At 29.1% G+C, this 14,848-nt stretch overlaps 1 protein-coding gene across 2 annotated transcripts in view; it reads right to left on the reverse strand.

The window, feature by feature from the left end:
• LOC107454538 (nucleolar protein dao-5) overlaps window positions 1-14,848 on the reverse strand; it is a 122,997-nt gene that overhangs the window by 54,707 nt on the left and 53,442 nt on the right. The window contains exon 1 of one of the 2 annotated variants that reach the window (XM_016071765.3): window positions 9,875-10,265. The exons of the other annotated variant lie outside the window; for it this stretch is intronic. The gene's annotated coding sequence lies outside the window, so the exon portion shown is untranslated. Of the gene's footprint in view, window positions 1-9,874; window positions 10,266-14,848 lie in introns of those variants that run through there. 2 annotated transcript variants of the gene reach the window in all.

Consider the following 14,848-nt stretch of genomic DNA (forward strand, 5'->3'; position numbering starts at 1 on the left):
GTAGTTATAATGCTCGTGTGTAAATTTTTTTAATCTCTTCGTTATCGGAAGCGGAGCTGAGCGAAGGAGTCTGAACTTTTTAATTAATAATTAATGTATTTTCCGAAAATATAATAAATATTTTCATGAATTTCAACATTCAGATGAGTACATAAGATGAATAATTTTGAATCATTTCAGATGAATCATTCTTAATATTTAAGGTGAATCATTATTTTTGAAACAGTAAACGATTAAATTAAGACAAATTTCAAATTAAGAAATGAGAATTTCAAATGCATGTTAAGTGTATAATAGCCAAAAACATTTCGAAATTGGAATAAGAAAAAAAAAATTTCATTCTTTAACAAGAATGTTCTTAATTTATTGCATTAATAAAATGAATAACATGTCTGACGCATTAATTTAACTATTTATTTGTCGAACGATAATAATTGAATTCGATTATAGTAATTTTGTTCTATCGATCGATAATAATTGAAACACAAAATTGTATATGTGTTGTAACTAATTAAACAGACCTTTATTGAGGTCAAGAATCATTGTAATAAGTTCGGTGCATTTTTTTGAAGCTCTAAAAGTTTGCGTACAATAGAATTAATTTTTAAAGCGATAAAAAAATGATGTCGGGAAACGTCAAATGAGTCAATAGAAAGAATAAACATTCAGTGACGTCTTTTTCCTTAAAAAGTTCGGTGCATTTTTTTAAGCTCTAAAAGTCAGTGTAAAATAGAAATAATTTTTAACGCGATAAAAATAAATGATGTCGGGAAACGTCAATAGAAAGGATAAAAATTCAGTGATGTCTTTTTCCTTAAAAAGTTCGGGGCATTTTTTTAAGCTCTAAATGTCAGTGTAAAATAGAAATAATTTTTAACGCGATAAAAATAAATGATGTCGGGAAACGTCAAATGTCAATAGAAAGTATAAAATTTCAGTGATGTCTTTTTCTTTAAAAAGTTCGGTGCATTTTTTTGAAGCTCTAAAAGTCAGTGTAAAATAGAATTAATTTTTAACGCGATAAAAATAAATGATGTCGGGAAACGGCAAATGAATCATTAGAAAGGATAAAAATTCAGCGATGTCTTTTTCTTTAAAAAGAGCAGGTAATTTTGTTTAAAAAAGATAATACTCATTTCAGAATTAGGAGTAATAAAAATTGCTATTTATCTAAAAAAAAAAAAATACAAAAACTTATCAGTCAAAAAAAAGTTACTTTCCATGACTACTACTTTTTATATAATAAAATGTATATTTATGTTATGTATATTTAGTACCGTTATGTCTAAAGTAACTAGAAAAATAATTATCATTTGGTTTTTAAATGAGACAATTTTCTTTCAAAGAATTACATTTAAAAATGAAAAAATGCTCACTTAATTTAAATATTAACGTGCTACATTTTTCTCATCAGATTTTTTTTCGATAATTAAAATTAAGGTGCAATATTTTTAATTATTTAAGAGAGCTATAAAAATATAGTTAGTAGAAAATAAACCTTATTGGAAAACAATAACAGTGTTTTAAATAGTTTCAGTGTTTTAAAAAAGTAAAATAAAATTTCGTAGATTACACATTTGAATGCATTTTGTGTTCATTTTGGATACATTTTGGATCCCAATACTCGAACAACAACAAATATTCAAATCACTTACGACCGATTTACGATATTTTGTCGTTTTGAGAAAATTTCTCTGCCATTTTTTAACACATATTTTTAAAGCGAAAAAAAATTTAGCAAAAAGTATTAAAAGAAAGAAAAAAAATGTTTTACAAACATTAACCTATTCGCGGTCGTTATTTACTTTTAACCATTATTATTAAAAAAATTAACTCACCATATTGTTTTCATAATCTCCATCAAAATATATAAGAAATCCATATTTTGAAGTAGAGTATGCATTCCTTACAGATGCATGAAATAACTCAACTTTTATAGACTGGCTATACTTAGTAGAATGTTTGGAACTACTTTTAATGGTATCTTTTTACTTTCAATTCGAATGGTCATCTGTCTAAAGAGGCACTTAACATCAACAACAAAGCACAATATAGGGTCAGCATCATCTTCAATCATCTAACTCAGTTTGCGCAAAATTTTATTCAAATTTTGTGTCCAATTTGAGTATATTTAGGACCTCGGTACTCGAAATAACAACAAAGAGCCATTGAATGGAAATTAATGTTTCGTTTTGATGGTTATCGCCAAAATTTTTGGCTGCCGCTAGTGTCATCTGAAACCTGTTGACCTCTTTTAAACACAATAATTTTCGGACGCAATAAGATAGAGATTATGCGATAAACAAACCATTTGTGGTTACAAAATAACTGTTTAGGGTAACATCGCATCAATCTTAGATCGTTCAAGGAAAGTATTGAAGATAAGAAGACATTGAAGGCCAAAGTGACCACAAAAAAAAACATCGAACGAAATTTTAAGAGACATGGTAGGACAGTGTTTAATCTGTCCCATTTATTGCTTTCTGTGGGTGGTATGAGATTAAAGGGCGAGAAAGCAAACAATAGAAGCGCCAAAACAATTGTATTTTTTGAAATTGCGTAAAATTAGTTGAGATTAATGATTATATCCAAACAAACATTAGTAGAATTGTTTTAAAAAACATAATTTGTTTTAATTATAAAATATATTATGTATAAAAATAAACAATAAAAGTGAAAAATTTATAATTTTTGAAGTTGAGATAAATTGATCATATTCTAACAAACATCAGTAGAATCGTTTTAAAAAAATACAAACTTGCTTTAATTATAAAATATAATATGCATAAAATAAACAATAGATGTGAAAATTTTGTAATTTTTGAAGTTGAGTTTAGGTGAGACAAGTTGATCATATCCTAACAAACATCAGTAGAATTGATTTGAAAATATAAATTTGTTTTGATTATAAAATATGATATGCATGAAATAAACAATGGATGTAAAAAATTTATAACTTTTGAAGATGAGTTTAGTTGAGACAAATTGATCATATCCTAACAAACATCAGTATAATCGTTTTAAAAAAATATGAACTTGTTTTTACTATAAAACATAATATGTATAAAATAAACAATAGAAGTGAAAATTTTGTAATTTTTAAAGTTGAGTTTAGTTGAGACAAACTGATCATATCCTAACAAATATCAGTAGAATTCTTTTAAAAATATAAATTTGGTTTAATTATTAAACATAACATGCATAAAATAAGCAATAGAAGTGAAAAATTTGCAATTATTGATGTTGAGTTTAGTTGAGATAAATTGATGATATAGTAACAAACATCAGTAGAATTGTTCAATTTGTTTAAATTGTAAAATATGCTATGTATAAAGCAATCAATAGCGATGGCAAAGGCACTTGTAGTTTTTGGAGATGAATTTAGTTGAGATAAAGGGATAAGATACTTATAAACATTAGAGTTACTTAGCAAAATATAAATTTGTTTTAAATATAAAATATAATATGCATAAAATAAATAATAGAAATGAAAAAATTTTACTTTTTGAATTTTAGTTTAGTTAGTTTTATATATTCATCATATCCTAATAAACATTAGTAGAAAATTTAAAATAAATTTGTTTTAATTGTAAATATATTATGTATTAGGTAAAATTACACTGTCAATGACTTTTAATGTGATATGCATGAACGATGCAAGCGGCGATAATATTAATATATTAACGAAATAAATGTATTTGTAATTATTGGAGTTGAGTTGAGAAAAATTGATTTTTTGTGAGACATTAATATAATTTTTTAAAAAATATAAATATGTTTTATTTATAAGAAAATAGTCTGTAATACAGAAAACTATAATGCTTGTGATTTCCAACCAACATCATATTATTTTTTAGGCTATACCTATGCAAACGTAAGATATGCCTGTAAAAATAAAATAAAAATCTTTAAACCTACGTAGTTCCTTTAATAATTTTTCAATTTCTCTTCCAAAATTTGTACAAAAAAAATTTTGAAGAAAAAATAAACCATTGTTTCATTGCAAGATAACATTAAATAGGCGTAAAAAACAGCATTCGTCGAATAATGTGGAATCTTAAAAAAAAACTTTATTTCGCAAAATTATATTAACGCATCTCGACTTCATTCATTCATGTATGAAAAAGATCTCAAAAACAATGTCAGATTCAATTCAAGAAAAAAATAATGATAAATTGAATGGAACAATACATGCGTTAAAAGGTAGTTTTGTTCGCCATTAACTCACAGAAAATTAATACAGATTTAATAACCACATCTTTCTAAAAAAATTCTAAAAAAATTCTAAAACAACAATCAGTGCACAGACTCCTTTTTTTTCCTTTTTTTTTAATCAGATTCGATTATTTTTCGTATCTTCACATGTTTTCACTTCGAAAAATAGTGGATGTAAAATTTTTGTCGAAAACAAGCCAGAAGGAAATGTCTTATCTACCCGTTTTCGCTCTTTTCCGTTTTTAAATATACTATATATAGTATATTTACAGTATATATATACTTAAGAAATATGCTTTCGAAATATACTTTTAAGGTCGAAAGTATATATACTTTCGGCCTTGCTTTGCAAAGCGAAGGTTACGTCATCTCAATTAAAGCATATCGAGACACTTTGATTGGATGTGCCTGGTGGCTGAGTCTGTAGTACAATTCATGCATAATGCAGATTTAAAAAAATGATTGTTATACTTTTTATCATACGGCATTAAAAATTAAAATTTTTTAAAGTCTATTTAGATTGTTTTACTTCTGCATCAGCTTTCAAAACAATAGCCGGGCTCATGGGGTAATTTTCCGAAAAATTTCCAGTCAGCAATGTGTTAAGGATAGAGCGTTTACCTCCAAATGAGGTGCTCTGCTTTCGAATCCCACACTAGGCTCGAAAAGACAACAGTGCTGACATAAATATCATAAGCGGTAGACGGATCATGGCTTAGAGTGCATCTGTCGTCAGGCTAACCGAGGGAGGTTTTCTTCTCCATGTAACGCAAATACGGGGTAGCTTCATTAAAAATTCCTCTTCGAAGTCAAATTTCTCCCGATACTTGATCCAGGAGTTCCCTTGTCTTCTGGATTGGGTTCATAATTACAAGGCTACAGAGTTCAACATTGATAGTCGTAAAATAAAATGTGTGGCATAATGTTAAACAAAATGATAAAGAGAGGAAAGGACAACAAAAAATCAAAAGCTTTTACAGTTTAAAAATCACTCTTTTTCGAAGAAGAAAAAAAAAGAAATAAATAAAAAGGGAAGGAAGACAAACGCGTGGAATTAACAGCCACCCCATTGATTGCTGAACTCAAACTGTTTTTTATTTTAACTTTTTGTAATATTTCATGATGTATGGGGTATGGGCCTTCTGCGCGGCCCAGGTGCCCAGTTTTCGTAAATAAAGTAAAGTAAGTAAACAAACTTGGAATGTAGTAATATAATTTTTCAAAAACTGAGTGGATTTTTTTAAAAACTTTTACTCGTAAATTATTCACGTAATGTTTCTTTACGAATTAAAAATTTGTGTGCTCGAATGAGTGGAAAACTGTAAGACAAAAAGTGCACGGTAAGAAAAATTATTTAAACAACAAATTTTTTTAATTGAAATAGCGCAAGGTGGCGTAAAAATGCGTAATTAAATTTTTTTCCGATTTCATTCATTATGTAAACTGTAAAGTTTTAGCAGTAAATTGTTTTCCTCTTTCTTTTAAGAAATAATTAAGAAACTAATTCAAGCTAGTTACGAAACTAATTAAAGCTTGTATTATTATTTAAAGATCTCAAAGGCATTGTCCGATTAGAAAAAAAATTATATCACAAATATTTATTAACATTCTTCCTTTCACTACCTTATAATACTTTTCCGTACTATAATGATAAGGAGAAATTTTATTTGGCTTTTGATTCACTATAATACTCAAGGCTACTTGCAGATAAAAATGGAATGATCAGCGAAATAGGCTATGTAAATAGACTATGCCTTATAATACACTATACACCTTTTTCCACACTATAGCGATGAGCGAAAAATTTAAGTGGCTTTTGACTCACCATAATACTCAAAGCTACGTACTCAGAAAAATGGAATAATCAGCGAAATAGGCTATATAGACTATACCTTATCATACTTTTCCGCAATATAGCGATATGGGGAAAATTTAAGAAAGTTTTGACTCACTACAATACTCAAAGTTACGTACAGATAAAATGATCAGCGAGATAGGCTATATAAACTCTACCTCATAATACTTTTCCGCACTATAGTGATAAGGGGAAAATTTTAGTGGCTTTTGACTCACCACGAAATATTACGAAATATTACCTCTTGACTCACCATAATACTCAAAGCTACGTACGGATAAAAATGGAATGATCAGCGAAATAGGCTATATACTCTACCTTATAATACTTTTCCGCATTATTGTGATAAGGGAAAAATTTAAGAGGCTTTTGACTCACCATAATACTCAAAGCTACGTACTCATAAAAAATGTAATAATCAGCGAAATAGGCTATATAGACTCTACCTTATAATACTTTTCCGCACTATAGTGATAAGCGAAAAATTTAAGAGGCTTTTGACCTACCAAAGCTACTTACAGATAGATATAAATGGAATAATCAGCGAAATAGGCTATATAAATAGACTCTACCTTATAATATTTTTCCGCACTATAGCAATATGTGGAAAATTTAAGAAACTTTTGACTCACTACAATACTCAAAGCTACGTGCAGATAAAAATGGAATGATCAGCGAGATAGGCTATGTAAATAGACTCTACCTTATAATACTTTTCCGCACTATAGTGATAACGGGAAAATTTAAGTGGCTTTTGACTCACCATAATACTCGAGACCACTTGCTGATATGAATGGAATTATCAACAAAAAAGACACCAATTCGTGCCTATTAGGCCTAATAAGAACATTAATGAAATACGCACCTGAATTTATTTCTCATTCTACTAAACCATGTTTCCATAAACATTTACAGATTGTTCGCAATACGAAATATGGGAAAACAACGTAAAGCTCATTATAATTAATTGTCCTTTTAGTTAGAGAAATATGATTTTAATTAACCTATGACCTGTTCTTCCATTTCTACGCGAACGCAATTTAAATATAAAATTAAAAGATACACCTTTGCTCTTAATTCGTGAATGCAGCTTCAACCTTCAAGATATTTAAGAATCACTTCACTTATATTTCCCACGGACGGGAGTCATTTTTCAAGCCCAACCCAAGCCACACACTTACCTTCAAGCAAGTCTCTTTTATAAGACTTTTAATTACCTTGTTCGGTAATCATGCTGGAAATTATAAATAATCAGTTACTGACGAATATTATCTTACAAAATTATTCTTTTATGAAATAAATTGTATCTCGTAAAAAATTTTTTTAATTTTTTAATTAGTATTATTATATTACTTATTTTTATTATTCTATAGGACTAACTAGTTAAAGCTGTAGCCAGGTTTTTAAAAAGGAAAAATAAATTCTTTTAGCTTACAATAAATAATAGGGCAAAACTAGAATGGAATTGTTGTTTTTTTTATTTTCTCAACAGAACGTTTAATTTATTTTAATAGAAAGTAAATTCAAATAAAATAATTTCCCAACAATTTTGTGTATATGTTTTGATTTAAACAAAAAATTATGCTTTAAGACAGCATTTTTTAATTTGAAAAAATAATAAAAGTTCTTCATTTTTTTCACATAAATTTTATTGCCTTTTTAAACATGCTTATTTACTTCACGCTGTGAGTCAATTGACTCCAGCAGTTTAAAATTATTATCTAGATTTTATTTAAAAAAATTTTGCTCACCAGGACAAATTAATAACTTTCTGCGAAATGCATCACCCTTGCTACCAGTAGAAAAAAAAGTTCTTAAAAATGCAGAACTATCACTCATAGCATTCAGTGTTTGAATACCAGAATGTTGCAAATTCAAAATGTTTTTACACATTGTACAAATTCATGATGTATGGGTTAGGGGCCGCTGCGCGGCCCAGGTACCCAATTTTAGCTTAATAAATGCAAATGCAATTCAGTGTTTGAGAATTTTAAGCCAATAATTTTACTTCGAAAAAGCCGTCTTTTGTGCAAAACGATAAAGAGTGGTAACTGAATAAATTCATTCAGACAATTTATTTTTTAAAAAAATTGAAACATCCCGTGTTTGCCAAAATATATTATTCGTATGTTTGTGTGAATTAATTTTCGAAGGACTCAGGGGTTATCTGCTTTTGCATCTAAGAAAATTAGAAACTAACTTATATAAGAAAACTCAAAACAAAATTGGAATTATACACAATTAAAACATGACAACATAATCTAGTCCTAGTATTTTGTTTTTTTCTGGGCATCTGGGCCGAGAAGCGGCCACTATCCCATTCATCATGGAATTTCAACACTGTTTTAGGTTGCACATTGAAGTTAGTAGACAGTGGGGTTGCTTTTAAAAGAAAACATAACCATGCCTGCCAACTACTAATATTTTTGTAAAATATTTTATACAGTGGTAGACATTTAAATACCAGAGCTTTCAGTATTTCGGTAAATTTGCCAACATTTTAAAAACTTCCTCTCTAGAGAGCTTCAAGGTGCCAACTTTCAACGCTTTTTGTAAAAATTCTAGTGGTGGCTAATAATATTTAATGTTCCTTCAAACATAAAAGAGTCCTATCTAACATTTTGATAAAGTTGCGGCTCCCGGCCTCATGTAAATTGGAAACCCCTGCTATAGAATGATGAAAAACCCAGAAACGAGTGGCGATCATAGGCGAGTGGCGACCCTTTTACAACACCACCATAATTTTCTTAAAAAAGCATTACTTTGCGTAAATATTGAAATTCTTTAATGAATTTCAAACTTTCTGTCATAAAAGCTAAAAATGAGTTATTAACCTCTCCTCATATGGCCGATTAAAATTTTGATTGGTAATAATGGCATCATTTCTAAAAGCTTGCAAAACATTTACTGCGTAAAGAAAGATTGTTAACATAGAGTTAGTATAGAAATGCTGCTATATTTTTGACCAATCCTCGTATATTACATGTCATACAATTTCGACGAGTTAGTTAATGCCACTTCGCGGCGACGTACAGAATTAGATGCCTATTTCCTACATATCCATGGCAAAGAATTTGTCAAAACGCAATTCCGCTGAATTCTACGGAGATATATAATTTATCACTTCCCTAATTTTCCCGAGTTCATGTTTATTGCAATCAATTGTTTTCTCAAGAAAACTGGGACTTAGTATAAATTGATAGTATGGTTTGTTTTATGTTTTTTTTTTTTTTCCTCAGCGAAAGTAAATATTCTGCTTTTGTTTATATTCAACAACGTTTTTTTTAGATATTTAACGGTCACCTATAAAAATAATCTAGCTTTTTACGACTTGAGAAATTTCAGAATTCATTCAAAAGCCGAAATGAAACTGCGTCCGCAGACAGTGACCTCCAAATAAACAAATATACCTTGTTTCCATTTTGCCTTAAGAATAGTGATTACTTAAAAACAATAGAACATTTTAAAATATTTGTTTCTGTTCTTAATGCTTAAAAATAGAATAAAAACAGTTTTTTTTTTTTTTGGAAACTTAATAAGGGTTTAAAGTTAAAATCCAAGATTGAATTAATTTAAAATTATCGAAACTTAAAAAAGAAATTATTATAACTTATTAAAGTTTAAACTTAATTAAACTTTTAATTAAAAACATTTTGAATTTGTTTCATTTCTCGCAATTAAAATGCCTTGTGAATATTAATGAGGTATATTTCATCAAACACATAAAACATTCTCAAAACTGTTTCCTTAAATCAGCAAACTTATCGTCTAACTTATAAGTTAAAAGTAGTTTTAGTTACTCACCTCATGGAAGTAGCGGCTTCTTTGAAACACATTTTCGGCATTGTAATAAAATTCAACAAAACAGCAAAAAACGTAAAATATCACTTTTTTTACGAAGAAAAAAGTTTACAAATTATGCATTCGCGATATCCTAGAAACACACAAAACGAGGCACGCCACACGCGAAATTTCACTACGAATCTGAGAATAATAAAAAATAAATAAAAATAGCGGCTAGTCTTCGGTCAGCAAGACTCGCCATGGACAAGCATGGATTTTAATCTGATGAAGTGAAATATTTACGTGCGTTACGGTCGTCCAAAATGATGTCCGTCATAACGGTATCTTGGCGAAACGAGTTTGGCGTTAGAGTGGGTTGTTAAGTCTTCGCCAAAATCACTTCGCCAACTGCAATTAGTTTCAAATCTCTAATTGAAAGAAATGGATTGTCTTGACTAGAAAACGCGTGTTGTCAAGGTCTTGATATCTGTGTTAATAAGGTATTTAAATTTATTACGGGTATTTCTTGAAGGGATATATCGTGTTTTTTTGCTGAAACGACTCGCTTCAAAGATATGTAATGACGTTTCCTCAGATTTAGTAATTAACCAAAGGATTGAAGTATCTTTGAAAAAGTGAATAAATAAGTTTGATTAAATCATATAATGTTGACATCATCGTTTACAGTACTCTACAATTTCGTCAGTTATTAAAGTGGAATGAAATCAAAATAAAAAACTTTTTTTTTTAAATTTAAATATACTATATTTAAAAGCAACTATTTTTCGAAAATGCCTAAATAAGGTTTTACTCCTTTTTTCCTTGGCTGCCAATGTAAAAAATTTTTCATCTTCTTAGTCATTTAGAAGAGGGTAAATATGATAACATCTGAAACTTTGGTGGTTCACGATAAAGCACCCATAAAATAAAAAATAAAAGTAAATTACTTCCGAAACGTAACGGAGACTCCACGATTACGTAACCAATAGCATGCAATGTGATCATCTGTACTTCGGCCACTTTTACTTTCCAAACAAGATGGTGAGTATAGCTCTGAAGTTGAATGGGCTTACTCCAGTTGTACATAATGACAACTTTATGCCTCAACCACTGAGCAATGGCAATTTTTTTTCAGGGAGTTTAAAAACACGAAACGGCAATTTAATTAAACATTTATTAAAAAATTACATGACTACCGCGACACTTAAATAATTCAATGGGATATATATATGAAAAACCGGTAATTTCTGTATCATCACACAAACTGCTGACAATAGTATAAACTCATATAATTAATCAAATGTTATTTTTCAACCACTATAATAGACTATAATATTAGAAATAAATGTTAATAAACAATGATTTTAGACTGATTATTTTCGCCCATAATCTAATTAGTGCTAGTAATCGTTTATATCGTTTTACACTTACTTGACTATAAGTCCTAGTCCTAGTGTTTTGATTTTATTGGGCACCTGGGCCGCGAAGCGACCCCTATCCCATTCATCTGGAATTTTAGAACACTTTTGGTTGAGCAATGAGGTAAGCAGGCAATGGAGTTGCAATGGAGAATGTTTCAAGCTCTTTGCTTGAATAACTAAAAAGGAATCAAAAATAAATTGAGCAGCTTGCTCTAAACTGTGTTTGTTTGATTTTGGAGTTCAGAATTGTATCAGCATGAGTAAACGTTATTTTCAGAAAGGTTGATGAAATTATTTGTTTTGATAATTATGATATGAGGCGTCGGAGGTGAAATGCGCAGCTATTGGTCTGTAGTTTTTATCTTTGATATAATTTTCAAATTTAAAGANCATGTAAATGAGTCAGTAACTCGCAGCTGAAATTTTTCTTGGAAAAAGAGAACACGTGTAAGAGCTCAAACTAATTTCATTCTTGCGTTCTAAAAAATGTGGACAACAAAGCATCGGCGCTGATTAATGCATCCGTTGGCGTTTCGGAGCGGACAAGGATATTTTGTCTTTTGTTGCGGAAGTTGAAAAAGAATTCTTGAAACAATCATTTTGCAATGATCCAGTAGGATTGTAGGAGATAATGAGACTGGGTGAAGTTATTGAAAAATGGAAACCTAAATTAAAAGTGGTAAAACGTGGTGGTAAGTATACTTACCACGGCCTTCAAAAGGGTTAAATATACTATTTTTAAAAGCAACTATTTTTCGAAAATGTCTAAAAAAGGTTTTACTCCTTTTTATCTTCGATCTCATCTGCCAATGTAAAAAAAATTTCATCTTCTTAGTCATTTAGAAGACGGTAAATATGATAACATCTAGAACTTTGGTGGTTCACGATAAAACACCCATAAATTTAATTAAAAAATAAAAGTAATGTACTTCCGTGATACCAAATTGAGACCACAATTTCATGACCAACAGCATGTGCAATATGATCATCTGTGCTCTGGCCACTTTTGCTTTCCAGACAAAATGGTGAGTATGGCTCTGCAGTTGAATAGGCTTCGATCCACTTACTCCAGTTTTACATAATGGCAACTTTATGCCTCAACCACTGAGCAATGGCATTTTTTTTCAGGGAGTTTAAAAACACGAAACAGCAATTTAATTAAACATTTGATTAAAAATTACATGACTACCACGACACTTAATTAATTTAGTGGGATATATATATGAAAAGCCGGTAATTCCTGTATTATAACACAAACTGCTGACAATAGTATAAACGTATATAATTAATCAACTGTTATTTTTCAACCACTATAATAGACTATAATATTAGAAATAAATGTTAATAAACAATGATTTTGGACTGATCATTTTCGCCCATATCCATACCTGCCAACTTTTAATCCCTTTCATTATCATTTTTCCCAGTGGTATTAAAATGGAATTAAAACTTCAATTTTAAGCAAACAAATACGTTGTATTTGAGAAAACTTAAGTTGACAACCATGATAGTAACGCATATTAATATATGTGCTTAATATTAGTAAGAATAGTGGTGATCAATATCATTTAACAATTAAGATTATAAAAGAAAAAATAGTATATAATTACTACCACTTTAAATATGAAAATAAAATCTTCCGCAAAATCCGGAATAATTGGCAGGTATGCATATCTAATTAGTGCTTGTAATCGTTTATATAGTTTTACACTTGACAATAACTACTTTATCAAATTAAATTAAACAATATTTTTTATCTAAAGTGGTAGTTAGTGTTCCGACATCAATGGAGAATTAGTTGATAATCATAGGGTCGTGTCATTACCTTGGAAAGCTATGGTCTCAAGATAACTCGACCTATACGGCTGGTCATCCCTCTTGAGGTTAAACAGGGTGAGGAGGATGTTTAGTTTAAATAATTGTTTTAAATCGTCTGCCAACTCTTGTAAATATAATAACTGCAACTCTGACTGGTTGCTAAGCAACCAAACGATATTTTATTGTTATTAATGTTTTTTTTTTTTGTTTATCGTCTGTGTATGTCAGTGTAAATAAAAAAATACAATCACTGTAAAAGCTAACAGTTAGTACCGAAAAAAATCTATTCAGTTTGAATGCAAGTACATAGCATTTTTAAAAGAAGAATACTTTTCACATCACTGCAGTTTAAAAATTCGAGAAGACATACTTATCGGTTTTTCTTTTCCTAAGAAACGATTAGTTTTCAAAAGATTTTATGATTAATAATAAAGGGTTTCCACTACCTGAAGAAAATATATGAGTGGTTGCTAAGATTTTTCAAGACTTCAGAAAAATGCTTAAATTTATCTTTCATTTGTGAATTACGAAATTATTCCCGAGATATTTTTTGCACTCATTAAATTAAATTAAATAATTGATGACTTAAGACATCATAGATATATCTCACTTTTGCTACCACTTTAAAAAAGTTTCCAGACCTTGGGAACCCTGTTATATGCATTATGCACGTGTGTGTTTTAAAATTTCTAATCCATTATCTAAAAATCATAGCAACTGATGGTTTAAAATACATCATACATATTTGATTTATTTATACACAAGTGTATAAAAAATAATTTTTAATTAAAATTTATAAACCAAAAATAATCAAAGTTTTAGTTTTGATACCACTTTATGTGTAAAATAAAATCTTTTTCAAAAACAAGTAAATAATATTATCAAAGGTTGATTTAAAATAACCAACCCCAACTGTTACAATTTAGTAAAAAGAAATGCTTTTACAATAAAAATAACCGTAAGTTAAGTATAAGAAAAAAAGAAGTAAACATTTAAAACTGTTTAACACCTTTCAGTCTTTGAAATGGTGCTACGTCTTGATTTCAGATGTAGATAAAATAACTTATATTAATATATTACGGTTACAACAATAATTCTTCTGATAGCCTTCTGGTAATTTTCTGATAGCCAGATGTGTTAAAAATGAAACACTTGTGTTTCCATCTTTTACTAGTTTATACAATAAAAACTACCAATTTTTCCCTTTTTTAAATAAATGTGCAAACTCCAAAATAAATCTATCATAAATTAAAGGTGTTTATTAGGGTAGGTTTAAAGGTAAAACCCATTTAAATTTTCCCTAGTATTTGTCCATTTTACGGTTATTCACCCCATTATATAAAAATGTATTTTAAAGGATTTAGTGCTTATATTAGTTCAAACATCAAAGTATTCGAAAAGCAAGTTTTTTTTTATATAAAAACATCTTTTGCATCCTTGTAAAATGAGACGTGTTCTATCAGGGGCAGAATTTTCAGCTAGAGATTAATACTTACATTAACCCTTTCGCGCCGACTGTCACAAATACGTGCCAGCATAAAACCGTATTCTATCAGGGTAAAAAGATAAAACTGGTAATCAAAGTATTTCTTTAGCAGTTTATTCGTGGGCGGAGTTATAATTGTTTGATTTATTTAATTCACCATTACTTTGTTCAAAATAAAACTATTTAGTTATACTTTGAATTAACATTGATTATATATATGATTAAACTAACAATAATTAAAGTAAAAGCAAAGTAAGTCTGTCAAATTAG

The sequence above is a fragment of the Parasteatoda tepidariorum genome, chromosome 9 (assembly GCF_043381705.1).
Source record: "Parasteatoda tepidariorum isolate YZ-2023 chromosome 9, CAS_Ptep_4.0, whole genome shotgun sequence".
Taxonomy (NCBI): domain Eukaryota; kingdom Metazoa; phylum Arthropoda; class Arachnida; order Araneae; family Theridiidae; genus Parasteatoda; species Parasteatoda tepidariorum.